The sequence below is a fragment of the Ranitomeya variabilis genome, chromosome 4, assembly GCF_051348905.1.
Source record: "Ranitomeya variabilis isolate aRanVar5 chromosome 4, aRanVar5.hap1, whole genome shotgun sequence".
Lineage (NCBI taxonomy): Eukaryota > Metazoa > Chordata > Amphibia > Anura > Dendrobatidae > Ranitomeya > Ranitomeya variabilis.
Window position 1 is genome coordinate 550,220,977 of NC_135235.1, and position 17,944 is coordinate 550,238,920.

Genomic DNA, 17,944 nt, shown 5'->3' on the forward strand with positions numbered 1-17,944 from the left:
AGCATAACCGCACCTATATCACAATACTAATGGTTGCTCTTTGTTCCCACAGTCTAGTATAATGGCACAACACCGCTATGAGGACACTGGTGCAGATTTTAATTTGGGATCCTACAGTTTTGAGCTATGCTTATGCAAACAACAGATAAAAAAAACTACAATTTCCAGGGTCACTAAAGATAAAGGCCCCCATATACATTAGACTAATTTCAGCCAAACCCACCAAAATTGGCAGGTTCAGCCAATGGTCTAATATGAATGGGGTCCTGTCCAACTGATGATCTGAAGAGATGTTGATCACGCATGTCTGATTTTGGACTGCTGATTGTATTATTGTGCCATAGCCAGTGGCTTTCTCATAGATAACAAAGGAGCACCCGGCTGAACAAGCTCTACTGTGTATGCGAGAGTCGGCTGAGCTGGCTGTCAGGCGAACGATCGGCCAAAGCATTGTTTGGCCGACAGTCATCTAATGTGTATGGCTGGCTTAAGACCACATGGTCAAGATGTTGCATGTAGACATAAACCGGCCAATAACCTGCCCATTTACTAACAAAATATTGCATCTATTAGCCTCTGAGTATGGCTGAAGTTTCGGCTGCATGTAGCAAGCAGACGGTGTTGTCATATCCTCAATGGGGTAATTTTGGGTGGATATTAAAGGAAAATCGTATTTCTTCCACACAGGATTCATCAGGGGATATACCAGGAGAGGGCCAGGATATATTGTTAGCGTCTTTGAAGGATCTACCTTTTCTATACGTAATCAGGGGAAGGAACCCAATACATCCTTAAATGTTCATCCATTTCAAGAATTGGCCAGTATTTTTACTGCACTGTCCTAACTGCTTTAGCCCATTATCAAAGGTGGTAATAATAAGTCTGCTATTTTTTTTCTTCAGTCTCATCAGACTTAGGTTTTTAGGGTAAGAAGCTGTTCTCTTTTTGAGGTCCAGGCTTCATTATATGCTTTTCTTAGCATTTTTTAGGGGGTACCCTCTGCTAAGAAACCTGTTCTTTTGTCTGTAGTTTAAATCTATAGATGTTTGATCAACTCCTCTGTACCCTTGTTTCCGAAAATAAGACTGACTTTGAAAATAAGCCCTGGCATGATTTTGAAGTGTTTTTGGAGTATGCTTGAAATATAAACCTTAGTTACAGTCAGGGCCAGCATTGTGGGGGAGGCAAACTGGGCAATTGACCAGGGCCCCCACTCTCTTGCAAGCCCCCAGCATTTCTACTTCAAAGTTAAGAATGTTTAAGGACCTTTGGTGACGTCACTGTAATGTGACTATGATGTCACCAGAGGCGTAGCTAGGGGTTCAACTCAGGGGTGGGCGAAACATGTGAGTGGGCCCCTAACAGGCGGACATATCATTAGTACAACCTGTGCAGCCGCACATGGGCCCAATATACACTCACCGGCCACTTTATTAGGTACACCATGCTAGTAACGGGTTGGACCCCCTTTTGTCTTCAGAACTGCCTCAATTCTTCGTGGCATAGATTCAACAAGGTGCTGGAAGCATTCCTCAGAGATTTTGGTCCATATTGACATGATGGCATCACACAGTTGCCGCAGATTTGTCGGCTGCACATCCCAAAGATGCTCCATACAAGGCAGGATGGATCCATGCTTTCATGTTGTTTACGCCAAATTCTGACCCTACCATCCGAATGTCGCAGCAGAAATCGAGACTCATCAGACCAAGCAACGTTTTTCCAATCTTCTACTGTCCAATTTCGATGAGCTTGTACAAATTGTAGCCTCAGTTTCCTGTTCTTAGCTGAAAGGAGTGGTACCCGGTGTGGTCTTCTGCTGCTGTAGCCCATCTGCCTCAAAGTTCGACGCACTGTGCGTTCAGAGATGCTCTTAGGCCTACCTTGGTTGTAACGGGTGGCGATTTGAGTCACTGTTGCCTTTCTATCAGCTCGAACCAGTCTGCCCATTCTCCTCTGACCTCTGGCATCAACAAGGCATTTCCGCCCACAGAACTGCCGCTCACTGGATTTTTTTTCTTTTTCGGACCATTCTCTGTAAACCCTAGAGATGGTTGTGCGTGAAAATCCCAGTAGATCAGCAGTTTCTGAAATACTCAGACCAGCCCTTCTGGCACCAACAACCATGCCACGTTCAAAGGCACTCAAATCACCTTTCTTCCCCATACTGATGCTCGGTTTGAACTGCAGGAGATTGTCTTGACCATGTCTACATGCCTAAATGCACTGAGTTGCCGCCATGTGATTGGCTGATTAGAAATTAAGTGTTAACAAGAAGTTGGACAGGTGTACCTAATAAAGTGGCCGGTGAGTGTATAATAGATAATTTCTACCTCCAAAGAAGGTGCAATTTTGCATTTTTAGGAGCTCTTGGGCTGAAAAGGGCCCATATATTGTTCTTTCACATGGGTCCTTTTCTGTCTGTGTCCGCCTGTGGCCCTTAACCAGGTAACCATGATTATAACTACGGTGGGTATAGGGCAGTAGCGTAGCTACTGGGGGGGCAGAGGGGGCCATTGCCCCGGGCCCTGTCACATGAGGGGGCCCACTGGGAGCTAGAGCCACTTCTGTGACGAGGCAGAACACCGCATAGGAGCAGAGCAGTGTAATGTCTGACGGAGACTCTGCACGCTGCTAGCACAGTGGCGGCTGCAGTCTCCCTCCTGCAGTGAATGGTTTCGCCCCTCTGACCTGATCATGAAGCTTTTCCTGGCTGCAGTTTTTCTTCACTCTGTGCACGCTGGGATTGGCTCAGGCACGCTGGGTCCTAGTGGCCACATCTAGCATTTCACTCACACTTCCTGGTCCTGCCTGCAGTGCAAACTTCATCAGTAAGTGCTGGGGATGGAACTTATTAGGTTTATTAAATTCAGGTATGTCACTGTGAGACCATTGGGGTATTGTGGGGGCGGAAAGAGAGTGAGGGGGGACAGGGTACTCTGAATGTGAGACCATGGGGGTATTGTGGGGGAGGGGAGACAGGACACTGGGGGGGGGTGAATGCACTGAGACCATTTGGGTGTTGTTTGAAGGTGGGAGGTGGGACAGGGCACTGAGGGGTGGATGTGAGATGATGGGGGTATTGGGGCTGAAGTGGGGGAGGGGGGACAGGTCACTGGGGGCTGAATATTATAATGTTTAGTTATGATATTATATGTACTCCATCATGTAATATTTGCTGTCTGGGGAGGCTGGAGATGGGGGGGTAGGGGGCTTTTGATACGTACCACCTGGGCCTTTTATGAGTATTCATATAAGGAGCCCGCATACAGTAACCAAGAGCTGCATCACATTTACAGCACCACTCCACCATTATTTTTTATTTCACTGCTGGAGCAGTGCTGAAAATCCCCGTCTCCTGCCCCCTGTCTGATACTCACCTTCTGGCGTTTTCATCTGTTTTTGTCTCCGCTCGGCTCCGGCTCCTGCAGTTTGTGACCTGTCCGAGGCTCCAGTGTTTCATGGAGCAGCGCAGAGGTCACTAATCAGTGTGAGTCTGTGGGAGCCTCGTTCTGGCCTCTTTCTCACTCTCAGGCTATGTGCACACGGTGCGGATTGGCCGCTGCGGATCTGCAGCAGTTTTCCATCTGGTTTACAGTGCCATGTAAACCTATGGAAAACCAAATCCGCAGTGCACATGGTGCAGAAACGCTGCGTTGTATTTTCCGCAGCATGTCAATTCTTTTTGCGGATTCCGCAGCGTTTTACACCTGCTCCTGTATAGGAATCCGCAGGTGGTAAAACGCAGGTGAAATCTGCACAAAAAGCACAGGAAATCCACGGTAATTCCGCACACGAATCCGCAACCAGTGCACATAGCCTCATAGTCTTACATTGAGCGCTTGTGACATAGCTTCTAACTTCTGGCCTGTCAGAAGCTGCGCTCACAAGTTTGAGCAGCTGCACTGCAGCAGTGCCACAAAATAGTGAATACGCCGGAGGATGAGTAAATGACCGGGATATCCAAATCATGACAGGGAGCTGCGGGTCCATCATACTGTGTATAAGGGAGCTGCAGGTCCATCATACTGTGTATATGGGAGCTGCGGGCCAATCATACTGTGTATAAGGGAGCTGCGGGTCCATCATACTGTGTATAAGGGAGCTGCGGGCCCATCATACTGTGTATAAGGGAGCTGCGGGTCCATCATACTATGTATAAGGGAGCTGCAGGTCCATCATACTGTGTATATGGGAGCTGCGGGCCAATCATACTGTGTATAAGGGAGCTGCAGGTCCATCACACTGTGTATATGGGAGCTGCGGGCCCATCATACTGTGTATAAGGGAGCTGCGGGTCCATCATACTGTGTATAAGGGAGCTGCGGGCCCATCATACTGTATATAAGGGAGCTGCGGGCCCATCATACTGTGTATAAGGGAGCTGTGGGCCAATCATACTGTGTATAAGGGAGCTGCGGGTCCATCATACTGTGTATAAGGGAGCTGCGGGCCCATCATACTGTATATAAAGGGAGCTGCGAGCCCATCATACTGTGTATAAGGGAGCTGCGGGCCCATCATACTGTGTATACGGGAGCTGCGGGCCCATCATACTGTGTATAAGGGAGCTGCGGGCCCATCATACTGTGTATAAGGGAGCTGCGGGTCCATCATACTGTGTATAAGGGAGCTGCGGGCCCATCATACTGTGTATAAGGGAGCTGAGGGTCCATCATACTGTGTATAAGGGAGCTGCGGACCCATCATACTGTGTATAAGGGAGCTGTGAGTCCATCATACTGTGTATACGGGAGCTGTGAGTCCATCATACTGTGTATACGGGAGCTGCAGGCCCATCATACTGTGTATACGGGAGCTGCAGGCCCATCATTCTGTGTATACGGGAGCTGCAGGCCCATCATACTGTGTATAAGGGAGCTGCGGGTCCATCATACTGTGTATAAGGGAGCTGTGAGTCCATCATACTGTGTATACGGGAGCTGCGGGCCAATCATGCTGTGTATAGGGGAGCATTGGGCTCATACTGTGTTTAAGGGAGCTGTGAGTCCATCATACTGTGTATAAGGGAGCTGTGAGTCCATCATACTGTGTATACGGGAGCTGCAGGCCCATCATTCTGTGTATACGGGAGCTGCAGGCCCATCATACTGTGTATAAGGGAGCTGCGGGTCCATCATACTGTGTATAAGGGAGCTGTGAGTCCATCATACTGTGTATACGGGAGCTGCGGGCCAATCATGCTGTGTATAGGGGAGCATTGGGCTCATACTGTGTTTAAGGGAGCTGCGGGCTCATCATACTGTGTATACGGGAGCTGCAGGCCCATCATTCTGTGTATACGGGAGCTGCAGGCCCATCATACTGTGTATAAGGGAGCTGCGGGTCCATCATACTGTGTATAAGGGAGCTGTGAGTCCATCATACTGTGTATATGGGAGCTGCGGGCCAATCATACTGTGTATAAGGGAGCTGCGAGCCCATCATACTGTGTATAAGGGAGCTGCAGGTCCATCATACTGTGTATATGGGAGCTGCGGGCCAATCATACTGTGTATAAGGGAGCTGCGGGTCCATCATACTGTGTATATGGGAGCTGCGGGCCAATCATACTGTGTATAAGGGAGCTGCAGGTCCATCATACTGTGTATATGGGAGCTGCGGGCCAATCATACTGTGTATAAGGGAGCTGCGGGTCCATCATACTGTGTATAAGGGAGCTGCGGGCCCATCATACTGTGTATAAGGGAGCTGCGGGTCCATCATACTGTGTATAAGGGAGCTGTGAGTCCATCATACTGTGTATAAGGGAGCTGTGAGTCCATCATACTGTGTATACGGGAGCTGCGGGCCAATCATGCTGTGTATAGGGGAGCATTGGGCTCATACTGTGTTTAAGGGAGCTGCGGGCTCATCATACTGTGTATAAGGGAGCTGCGGGCCCATCATACTGTGTATACGGGAGCTGCAGGCCCATCATTCTGTGTATACGGGAGCTGCGGGCCCATCATACTGTGTATAAGGGAGCTGCGGGTCCATCATACTGTGTATAAGGGAGCTGTGAGTCCATCATACTGTGTATACGGGAGCTGCGGGCCAATCATACTGTGTATAGGGGAGCATTGGGCTCATACTGTGTTTTAGGGAGCTGCGGGCTCATCATACTGTGTATAAGGGAGCTGCGGGTCCATCATACTGTGTACCGGGAGCTGCGGGTCCATCATACTGTGTATACGGGAGCGGTGGGTCCATCATACTGTGTATACGGGAGCTGTAAGTCCATCATACTGTGTATACGGGAGCTGCGGGTCCATCATACTGTGTATACGGGAGCTGTGGGTCCATCATACTGTATACAGGAGATGTGAGTCCATCATACTGTGTATAAGGGAGCTGTGGGCCAATCATACTGTGTATAGGGGAGCATTGGGCTCATACTGTGTATATGGGAGCTGCGGGTCCATCATACTGTGTATAGGGGAGCTGTGGGGGCCTTAGACTGTGTATAGGGAAGCTTTAATCTCACCATACTGTGTATAATGGAGCAGTACATGGGGGAACTTAGGGGACATTATTAAATGTTAAGTGGGCACTTAAGCATCATTGTTATAGGGGCACTCAGAGTATTGTGGCCATCAAATTGCATATGGTCACAATATGACGGTAAAGTCAATGTTCGTTTTTGTATATAGATTTATTTTCAATAAAAGTGCGGTCATATTCTGAGGTTCCCCTATATTCACAATTAGAGTGCGCAACCGTAGCTGTAATCAGAGTTAGCTGGTTAGGGACCCACTCAGATGTTTCGCCCCCCCTAAGTTGAAACCCTAGCTACGCCTCTGGTGTAGGGGAACCTCAGGAGATGACCGCACAGTTATTGAAAATTAATCTCTATACAAAACCCAGCACTGATATTACCGCCATATGGGGACATATAGTGGTAGATACCAGACCTGCATGACAAATAGAGATTACAGTACAGTTACAGATAGTGACTTACAGATGAAGTTCTTTCTAATAAAGTCATTCACTTTTCAAATTTATTCCATCTGGCCTAGACCAACATGTCGACTTCTCCAGCCAGGACTCATCTGCAGGGATTACAACAACGACACATCTGACCTCTCACATTTCCAGCCCCATCTCCATCTATTCTCAACCTGCACAACCTCCTCATCCTGCTAAAACCTCAATACTGAGCTGCATCTGCCATATGTGTCCCTGTTACTGCACCTGCTGTGTGGTACAAAAACAGAGCTCCTCTTAGTGCCCACATAGCAACTCCACCACTGTGCCCCTTACATAGTAATAATGCCTCCTTTGTGCCCCAGATGGTAAAATTGCCCCCTAGAAAATGTTAATTTCCTGTGCCTGTGCCCTTCACATTTTGACCCTAGAAAGTAATAATGTAATCCATGTGCAACTTTGATGGTCACAATACTGAGTGCCCCTCTTTATAATAATGTTTAAGTGCCCTCTTAACATTTAATAATGTCCTCTGAGTTCCCCATGTACAACTCCCCTATACACAGTATGATGATTCCACAGCTCCCCTATACACAGTATAATGCCCCCACAGCTTCCTTATACACAGTATGATGGGCCCACAGCTTTCCTATGTACAGCATTATGGGCTCACAACTGCCCTATATACAGTACATTATAATGCCCTCACAGCTTCCTCATACATAGTATGATGGGCCCACAGCTTCCCTATACACAGTATGATGGGCCCACAGCTCCCCTACATATAGTATGATGTCCCTCAGAGTTCCTCTATACATAGAATTATGTCCCAACTGCTCACCCAAAACACAGTATGACTCCCACAGTAGTCCTCACACTTTATGATGGCCCCCACACTGTATATTGGCTCCCACGGTAGCCTCCACAATGTTTATTGGTCCTCACAGTAGACCCTATACTGCATAATGTCTCTCACACTTCATAATAGCTGCCAGAGTAGTCCCCACACATTATGAGAGACAAGCACAGTAGCCCACACACTGTATAATGGCCCTCCCATTAGCTCCCACACTGTGTAATGGCCCCCACAGTAGTCCCTGCACTTTATGATGGCCCCTACAGTAGTCCCCACACTGTATATGGGCTAGCACAATGTATGATGGCCCCCAAACTGTATAGTGACCCTCTCGTTAGCTCCCACTATGACATTCTTTGCATGCACTGGTGACTTAGCCAGTGCATCATCCTGCCATTCTGTGGCCAGCAGGCTAAAAGTGACCTGTGGTCATCTAGAAAATGGAGAGCAGGAGAGCAGTAGTGCAGTGAGATCGTGTCTCCCTGCTCTACTGCAGAGCTTAAAGGGACCCTGTCAAGTAAAGTAATGCTATTAACCTGCAGATATGGCGTTAATCTGCAGGTTAATAGCGTTTTGACACCGTGCGGTCCACGCACTGAGAGCCCCACTGAAACTAACTTTATTCCTCCCGGCAGCCTTGCTCTTCCAGTCATAAGGGTGGCGCCGGCGTTTTTTCAGTCACCACTCTGTGTATACAGTAGAGAGTGCTGGCTGCAACAGCACCCTGGTACTGACTGGCAGCCGGCTAAGCACCGCCTGCCTGACGTGGTCGCATGACCGCCTGATCACACCAGTGGTATTGGGGTCTCATGACAGCAGGTGCACCCCATCATGACTTGGCAGTCTGTAGTCTCAGAGTGACTGAGGACATTTATCCCAAGCCTTTCACAACTTTATCATAATAAATTGATTATTATGAAATTATTAAATAGAATGCAGCTCGTAGTTACTGTACTGTTATACTTGTAGGGGGCAGATAGACGGATGTATAACTCGTGCAAGGATCGCATCGCAATCCTCGGACTGACCATCCGCTCTCCTGACCTGAGCATGACAGCTGCATAGTAATCCATCACGCTGTCACACTCAGGTCAGGACTCAGGAGAGGTGTCGGGCCAGTCCGATCTATGCCCTTATGCTAATACTTATCCATGTTATACTAATAATTAAATATTAACCTATTATTAAAGTATTAATGCTACTAACCTGTATTGTTATGCTTGCTATACTAATACTTATAATAGACCCAACTCACAAGTATAAAAAGCCCCCAACTCACCCATCTCCAGCCCCCCAAGACAGCAACTATTAGATGTGATGGAGTGCATAAAATCTCATAACATTAAACAGTATAATAATCAGCCCCCCAGTGCCCTGTCCCCATTCCCCCAACACCCAAAATACACCCCCATCCTCTCACATTCACCCCCAGTGCCCTCCCCCTCCCCCACAATACCCCCATCCTCTCACATTCACCCCCGCAGTGCCCTGTCCCTCACCTCCACTTCAGCCCCCACTATACCCCCTTTTTCTCACATTCACATGACATGCCTAAATTGAATCAATGTAATAAATTCCATCCCCACTTATCGATGAAGTTTGCAGGCAGTGAGGCAGGACCAGGAAGCGTCAAGTTAAATGCAAGGAGGGCACCAGGACACAGAGTGCCTGAGCCAATCAGTTTCTGTTGTGCAGGGTCTAACAGCAGCTGCAGGCCCATCCTGGAAGAAGCTCCTCGGCTGAGATCGCATCGTGCACTGCACGGATTGAGGCTCTGCAGCCTGCCACTGTGCAGAGTCTGTCAGACAGGGGAGCCGGCATTGTGTTGCTTTCTCCCTGACACCTCAGATGTGGCCTCAAGCTAAATGTGGCCATGGCTCCTGGTGGGCCCCAGCAAGTGATGGGACCTGGGGCAACGGCCCACTCTGCCCCCCACCAGTAGCTACGCTATTGGATGTCACCAAAGATCCTTTAACTGCGGCAGTCTAGACAAATTGAAGAAGAGACAGGCTGGTATGTACAGTATGTTTATATACATGTGTATGTATGTGCAGTGTGTATATATACATGTGTCTGTGCACTGTGTATGTGTAGATATGTGAATGTGCAGAGTGTGTGTATATATATACTGTATGTGTGTGTGTGTGTGTGTGTGTGTGTGTGTGTGTGTGTGTGTGTGTGTGTGTGTGTGTGTGTGTGTGTGTGTGTGTGTGTGTGTGTGCAGCATGTGTGTATATACATATGTATGTGCAGGGTGTATATACTGTGGTAGATCGACTCACTTGACTGTACATGAAGGTAGACATGAGAACACCGCGGCTTTAAGAATGCACTTGTTTTATTTAGATGCAGCATAAACCAAGATGAAGCACAAAGTAAACATGGCCCTCTGGGCCAAACAGCAAAACAAAAACCAAATGGTAGCACTAGGCACAGTTCTTGTATTAGCGGGGATCAGCCTGCTCAGGGTTAGCAAGACCCATGGTTCAGGCATAAGCAAAAACACCAACACTTCTCTGGAGTGTTCCTCTCCAGACACTGAACACTGCCTTCCTTTGGAGCTCAGCTACTTAAGGATCAGACCACATCCTGGGGTGGAGATATGGTGGACATCCTCCCACCTTCTCTATGGATTTCTACATAAAAGCAAGCACATTATAACAAATTAGCTTAACCCCTCACTGCACTTAGGGTGCTGGAGGAAAACTCTTGGTTTTATATCACTGAGGCCATTAGACGTAGTAAAATATATCTCCACTCCAGGACTTTACCAGTGACTTTGTCACATATTCCCCCTCTGCCCAAAGCAGAGTAACTTCCCGGCCCTGTGCTCCACATGAAAATGAAAGTCTTGGAGAGCTAGAAACCACCATGGATCAGGTCCATGGCCCTCTGGAAGGTAGCTGGAGCTCCTTGTAGTCCGAATGGCATCCGGGTATACTGAAAGCACTCGTCAGGTGTAGAGAAGGCCGTCTTCTCCTTGGCAGTTGGTGACAGGAGGATTTGCCAGTACCCTTTCGTTAGTCCCAGGGTGGTGATATATCTGGCTGACCATAAGCTGTCAATGAGCTCATCGACCCATGGTATGGGATACGCGTCAAACTTGGACACCTCATTGAGCTTCCTTTAATCGTTACAGAAGCGCCACTTTCCATACGGCTTTGGCTCAAGGACAATAGGACTGGACCAGCCGCTCTTTGACTCATCGATGATGCCCAGGCTTAACATTCTCTTCACTTCCTTGGAGATCACCTAGCTGCGGCTTCAGGAATCCGATCAGGCTTTTGGTTCACCCTCACATGCGGTTCAGTCAGGATTTCATACTCCACAACTGGCATACAACCTGGTAACTCCTTATACAGGTCTCGGTTCCCGTGAAGCAGCTCACTGTATTTTTGTTTCTTAGCCGGTGACAGTGTCTCTGCCAATGTGACATCCTCGACTCTGGCTTCAAGATGGGCCCCTAGGCACATTGCTTCTACCGGATCCCTGTCTTTGCACAGTTTCAGTAGGTTAATGCGGTGCACCTGGTATGGTTTTCTTCTCCTTGGTTGGTGGAACTTTTTGTTGACATCACTCAACTTTTTGACCACCTCGTATGGCCTTTGCCTGTTGGCCAGGAACTTACTTTCAACTGTGAGGATCAACACCAACACCTGGTCTCCAGGGCTAAACTGGCTCTCCCTCACAATCGGCATCACACTCGCAATCCTGTCCTGCATCTGGGCCACAAGTTCGATAACGCTTCGGTGAGTTGTTACCTCAACTTCCCAGGTCTCCTTTGCAATGTCCAGAAGACTCCGAGGGTGCTGTCCGTATAACAGCTCGAACAGTGAGAGCCCCAAAGAGGCCTGTGGGACTTCTCTAATGAAGAACAGTAGGTATAGCAGCAGGCAATCCCAATATCAGCCATCCTTCTCCACGACCTTTTTCAACATAGATTTCATAGATTACTTTGGACATGAACGGTGTCCCTTGGTCTGTCAGGATCTCCTTCGGCAGGCCCCTCTGGGAGAAAATATGAAGTAGCTCTCATGCTATACTCCTGGCGGAGGTGTGTCTCAGTGGTACTGCCTCTGGGTACCATGTAGCATAGTCCATTACCACCAGGATGTATTGCTGACCCCTGGTGGACTTAACTAAGGGCCCAACCAGGTCCATGGCAATCCGGTCAAATGGGACTTCGATTATGGGTAACAGAACTAGGGGACTGCAGAAATGGGATGGGATACAGGAGCAGTTAGCTGACAGGTAGGGCAGGATTGGCAGGAATTAACAATGTCCCTGTGACATCCAGGCCAGTAGAACCCCTGAAGGATTCGCTCTTGGGTTTTATCAACGCCTATATGCCTCTCCAAGACATGAGCATGGGCCAGATCTAGTACTCTACGTCTATATGGTCCCTGGACTAACAGCTGCTCTAATACTTCCACTCACTGTTTAGTGACCCAATAAGGCAATTCTGCATTGACTGCAAAGTACAGGAACCTGATATCGACCCCTGGCTCTTGGGCAACCCCATTTATCACAGTCACATTTTCAAATACATTTTTTAAAGTAAGATACTGCATTTGGTCAGTCCCAAAATTCCCCCCAGAAACCACCAACTGAGGAATCTTGACCTCACTGGTCACTATCTCGTCCTCGACACCAGCAAGGACACACAGGGGGAACTCATCCGCCTCCGACTGTGATGGGGAATCATCCTGGGTGGACCGGCTCCTGTCTGCATCACTTGGTATCCCGCCTTTGCCCACAAGTCCCAGAACAGGCTGAAGTCCCACCCAATTATCACAGGGTGTAGCAAACCTTTGACTACTCCAACCTCATGGGACTCAGTACCCGGCTTGTTTTTATCAACACTCTGGTGACGGAGTAGTCTTTGGGGCCCCAGATTAGCGGACATCCACTAGTTTCCCTGGAATCAATTGGTGCTGGAGTGTGGCACTTATCAGGGTCACCAAGCTTCCTGAGCCCAAGAGGCCTGACAACAGCACCCCATTTATTGTCACAGGACATGCCTGCGACTCCTCAACGGGCTGATAGTCCACACTGCAGGCGGGATAGGCATTCTAGGAGCAGCGCCTCCCTAGGCTGCAGTCCATCTGCTTGGAGAACAAAAGGACAACGGGTGGCTATATGTCCCAACCGCAACATCTCCAGCAGAGCAAGTCTTTACCCACAGCCTTTGAAAACCCCTCAGTGACCCATTGGGATCTAGGACTCCCCCCAGTAGTGGCTCTACTACCCCTCTTTTGAGGCTCAGATTCCCGCTGGGTACCCCAGTATGGGGAAGCACCACCCCCTGGCTTTCTTAGGGACCTCTCAACCACCTGGTCCCTTTCCACTAGGCCCACCAGCTTGACCACATTCTGGGTATCTTCCTGGGCAACCCAGGTCTGCACTGGCCTAGGAAGGGAGTGAATAAATATGTCCATGACAATGCGCTCATCTATCTGGACTGCAGTGTAAGATTCTGGCTGAAACCATTTTTGCACAAGATGCAGTAAGTCAAACATTTGGGCTCGAGGCAGTTTGTCCCCATAATACGACCAGTGGTAAAACCTTTCTGCTCTGAACGACAGTCACTCCCATGTGTCCCAAATTTCAGTTTTTAAATTTGGCATACTCCTGCGCATCCTGTAACATAAAATCATATTAAGCCTTTTGGGTCTCACAATTTGGATAGGGGGCCAGCATCTCCGCCCCCTGCTCTGGCAGTAGCTTCTCAAGCTCCGCTACCTGCTCAAACATGCTTCCACATCATCACACGGGGTCATTTTTTGCATGGCTCGTGTTACGACTTCAGGATGTATGTGTCGTCACCTGGAATAGTGGGAGGGGCTGCCGACCTTCCACAAACTGCCTCTGCAAGCAACTCAATCTGCTGCTGGTGCTACTGTTACATATGTTGTATAAGCAGCTTACTTGTCTACTGTTGCTTGTACTAGATGCTTAAGCAGGTCCTCCATTTTGCCTGATGTTATATGCTGGCTTGTCCCCGCCTTCATCCAGGACATGCAGTATGTCTTGTAGCTGTCACATGTGTTCACTGGAACACTGCCCACGCTTTTAACACCACCTGGGGTAGATCGGCTCACTCAGCTGTACATGGAGGTAGACACGAGAACACTGTGGATTTAGGAATCCACTTGGTTTGTTTATATGCGGCATAATCCAAGGTGAAGCACAAAGTAAACATGGCCCTCTGGGCAAAACAGCAGACAAAAACAAAATGGTAGCAGTAGGCACAGTTCTTCTATTAGTGGGGATCAGCCCGCTCAAGGTTAGCAAGACCCACGGTTCAGGCATAAGCAAAAACACCAACACTTCTCTGGAGTGTTCGTCTCCAGACACTGAACATGCTGCCTTTGGATGCCAGGTACTTAAGCCTGGGATGGAGATAAGGTGGACGTCCTCCCATTCCCTCTATGGATGTCCACATAAAAGACAGCCCATTATAACAAATTAGCTTAACCCCTCACTGCACTTAGGGTGCTGGAGGAAAAACTCTGGGTTTTATATCCCTGACGCCATTAGGCGTAGTGAAGCATATCTCCCCTCTAGCACTTTACCAGTGACTTTGTCACAGTAGATTTGTATTTGCAGTGAGTGTTTGTGTATATACAGGTCCTTCTCAAAAAATTAGCATATAGTGTTAAATTTCATTATTTACCATAATGTAATGATTACAATTAAACTTTCATATATTATAGATTCATTATCCACCAACTGAAATTTGTCAGGTCTTTTATTGTTTTAATACTGATGATTTTGGCATACAACTCCTGATAACCCCAAAAACCTGTCTCAATAAATTAGCATATCAAGAAAAGGTTCTCTAAACGACCTATTACCCTAATCTTCTGAATCAACTAATTAACTCTAAACACATGCAAAAGATACCTGAGGCTTTTAAAAACTCCCTGCCTGGTTCATTACTCAAAACCCCCATCATGGGTAAAACTAGCGACCTGACAGATGTCAAGAAGGCCATCATTGACACCCTCAAGCAAGAGGGTAAGACCCAGAAATAAATTTCTCAACAAATAGGCTGTTCCCGAGTGCTGTATCAAGGCACCTCAATGGTAAGTCTGTTGGAAGGAAACAATGTGGCAGAAAACGCTGTACAACGAGAAGAGGTGACCGGACCCTGAGGAAGATTGTGGAGAAGGACCGATTCCAGACCTTGGGGAACCTGAGGAAGCAGTGGACTGAGTCTGGTGTGGAAACATCCAGAGCCACCGTGCACAGGCGTGTGCAGGAAATGGGCTACAGGTGCCGCATTCCCCAGGTAAAGCCACTTTTGAACCATAAACAGCGGCAGAAGCGCCTGACCTGGGCTACAGAGAAGCAGCACTGGACTGTTGCTAAGTGGTCCCAAGTACTTTTTTCTGATGAAAGCAAATTTTGCATGTCATTCGGAAATCAAGGTGCCAGAGTCTGGAGGAAGACTGGGGAGAAGGAAATGCCAAAATGCCTGAAGTCCAGTGTCAAGTACCCACAGTCAGTGATGGTGTGGGGTGCCATGTCAGCTGCTGGTGTTGGTCCACTGTGTTTCATCAAGGGCAGGGTCAATGCAGCTAGCTATCAGGAGATTTTGGAGCACTTCATGCTTCCATCGGCTGAAATGCTTTATGGAGATGAAGTAAATGGTTTACTGACCATGGTATTACTGTGCTCAATTGGCCTGCCAACTCTCCTGACCTGAACTGTTGTGAATTTGGATTCTGGGCTCCCCCGGTGGCTACTGGTGGAATTGAACTGGTGTCTTCATCTTCTCTGTTCACCTGTTCCCATCAAGATGTGGGAGTCGCTATATAACCTTGCTGCTCTGTTAGTTGCTTGCCGGTCATCAATGTTATCAGAAGCCTCTCTGTGCTTGTTCCTGCTCCTAGACAACTACTAGATAAGTTGGACTCTTGTCCATGTTTGTTTTTGCATTTTGTTCCAGTTCACAGCTGTAGTTTCGTTACTGTGTCTGGAAAGCTCTTGTGAACGGGAATTGCCACTCTGGTGTTATGAGTTAATGCCAGAGTTTTAAAGTAATTTCTGGATGGTGTTTTTTGATAGGGTTTTCAGCTGACCATGAAAGTGTCCTTTCTGTCTTCTGCTATGTAGTAAGTGGACCTCAAATTTGCTAAACCTATTTTCATACTACGTTTGTTATTTCATCTCAACTCACCGCCAATACATGTGGGGGGCCTCTGTCTCCTTTCGGGGTATTTCTCTAGAGGTGAGCTAGGACTAATATTTTCCTCTGCTAGCTTTATTTAGTCCTCCGGCTGGGCTGGGCATCTAGAATCAACGTAGGCATGCTACTCGGCCACTGCTAGTTGTGCGTTAGGTTTAGTTCATGGTCAGCTTAGTTCCCATCTTCCAAGAGCTAGTTCCTATATATGCTTATGCTATGTTCTCTTGCCATTGAGATCATGACAGTTTGACCGGCCCGCAAAGTGTTAATTGTTTGGGCTGAAGCAGGAGAAAAAGAAGTGTTGAAGGGAAATTTTTTTTTTTTTTTTTTTTTTTTCCCCTCAGAGTTTTGCTGCCTAGCCCTTAATTGCTGTCTAGCTGCTTCTTACCTCCTCTTAACCCTTGAATGGCTCTGTGTCCACCTGTTTGTAATGGATCTTCAGAGTGTAGCTGCAGGTTTGAATAATCTTGCCACGAAGGTACAAAATTTGCAAGATTTTGTTTGTCATGCACCTGTATCTGAGCCGAGAATTCCTTTGCCGGAATTTTTCTCGGGGAATAGATCCGGGTTTCAGAATTTTCGAAATAATTGCAAATTATTTTTGTCTCTGAAATTTCGCTCTGCCGGAGACCCTGCACAGCAGGTCAGGATTGTGATTTCCTTGCTCCGGGGCGACCCTCAAGACTGGGCTTTTTCATTGACACCAGGGGATCCTGCGTTGCTCAATGTGGATGCGTTTTTTCTGGCCTTGGGGTTGCTTTATGACGAACCTCATTTGGAGCTTCAGGCAGAAAAAACTTTGATGTCCCTATCTCAGGGGCAAGATGAAGCGGAAATTTACTGCCAAAGATTCCGTAAATGGTCTGTGCTTACTCAGTGGAATGAGTGCGCCCTGGCGGCGACTTTCAGAGAGGGTCTCTCTGATGCCATTAAGGATGTTATGGTGGGGTTCCCTGTGCCTGCGGGTCTGAATGAGTCCATGACAATGGCTATTCAGATCGATAGGCGTTTGCGGGAGCGCAAACCAGTGCACCATCTGGCGGTGTCCACTGAGAAGTCGCCAGAGAGTATGCAGTGTGATAGAATTCTGTCCCGAAGCGAGCGGCAGAATTTTAGACGGAAAAAGGGGTTGTGTTTCTATTGTGGTGATTCTACTCATGTTATATCAGCATGCTCTAAGCGCACTAAAAAGCTTGGTAAATCTGTTTCCATTTGCACCTTACCGTCTAAATTTATTCTATCTGTGACCCTGATTTGCTCTTTGTCATCTATTACCACGGACGCCTATGTCGACTCTGGCGCCGCTTTGAGTCTTATGGATTGGTCCTTTGCCAAACGCTGTGGGTATGATTTAGAGCCTTTGGAGACTTCTATTCCTCTGAAGGGGATTGACTCCACCCCATTGGCTAATAATAAACCACAATACTGGACACAAGTAACTATGCGTATTAATCCGGATCACCAGGAGATTATTCGCTTTCTGGTGCTGTATAATCTACATGATGATTTGGTGCTAGGATTGCCTTGGCTGCAATCTCACAACCCAGTCCTCGACTGGAGAGCTATGTCTGTGTTGAGCTGGGGATGTAAGGGGGCTCATGGGGATGTACCTGTGGTTTCCATTTCATCATCCATTCCCTCTGAAATTCCTGAGTTCCTGTCTGACTATCGTGACGTCTTTGAAGAATCCAAGCTTGGTTCGTTACCTCCGCACCGAGAGTGCGATTGTGCCATAGATTTAATCCCGGGTAGTAAATACCCAAAGGGTCGTTTATTTAATCTGTCTGTGCCTGAACATGCTGCTATGCGAGAATATATAAAGGAGTCCTTGGAAAAGGGACATATTCGTCCATCGTCATCTCCCTTAGGAGCCGGTTTTTTCTTTGTGTCAAAAAAAGACGGCTCTTTGAGACCATGTATTGATTATCGGCTTTTGAATAAAATCACTGTTAAATATCAATACCCAT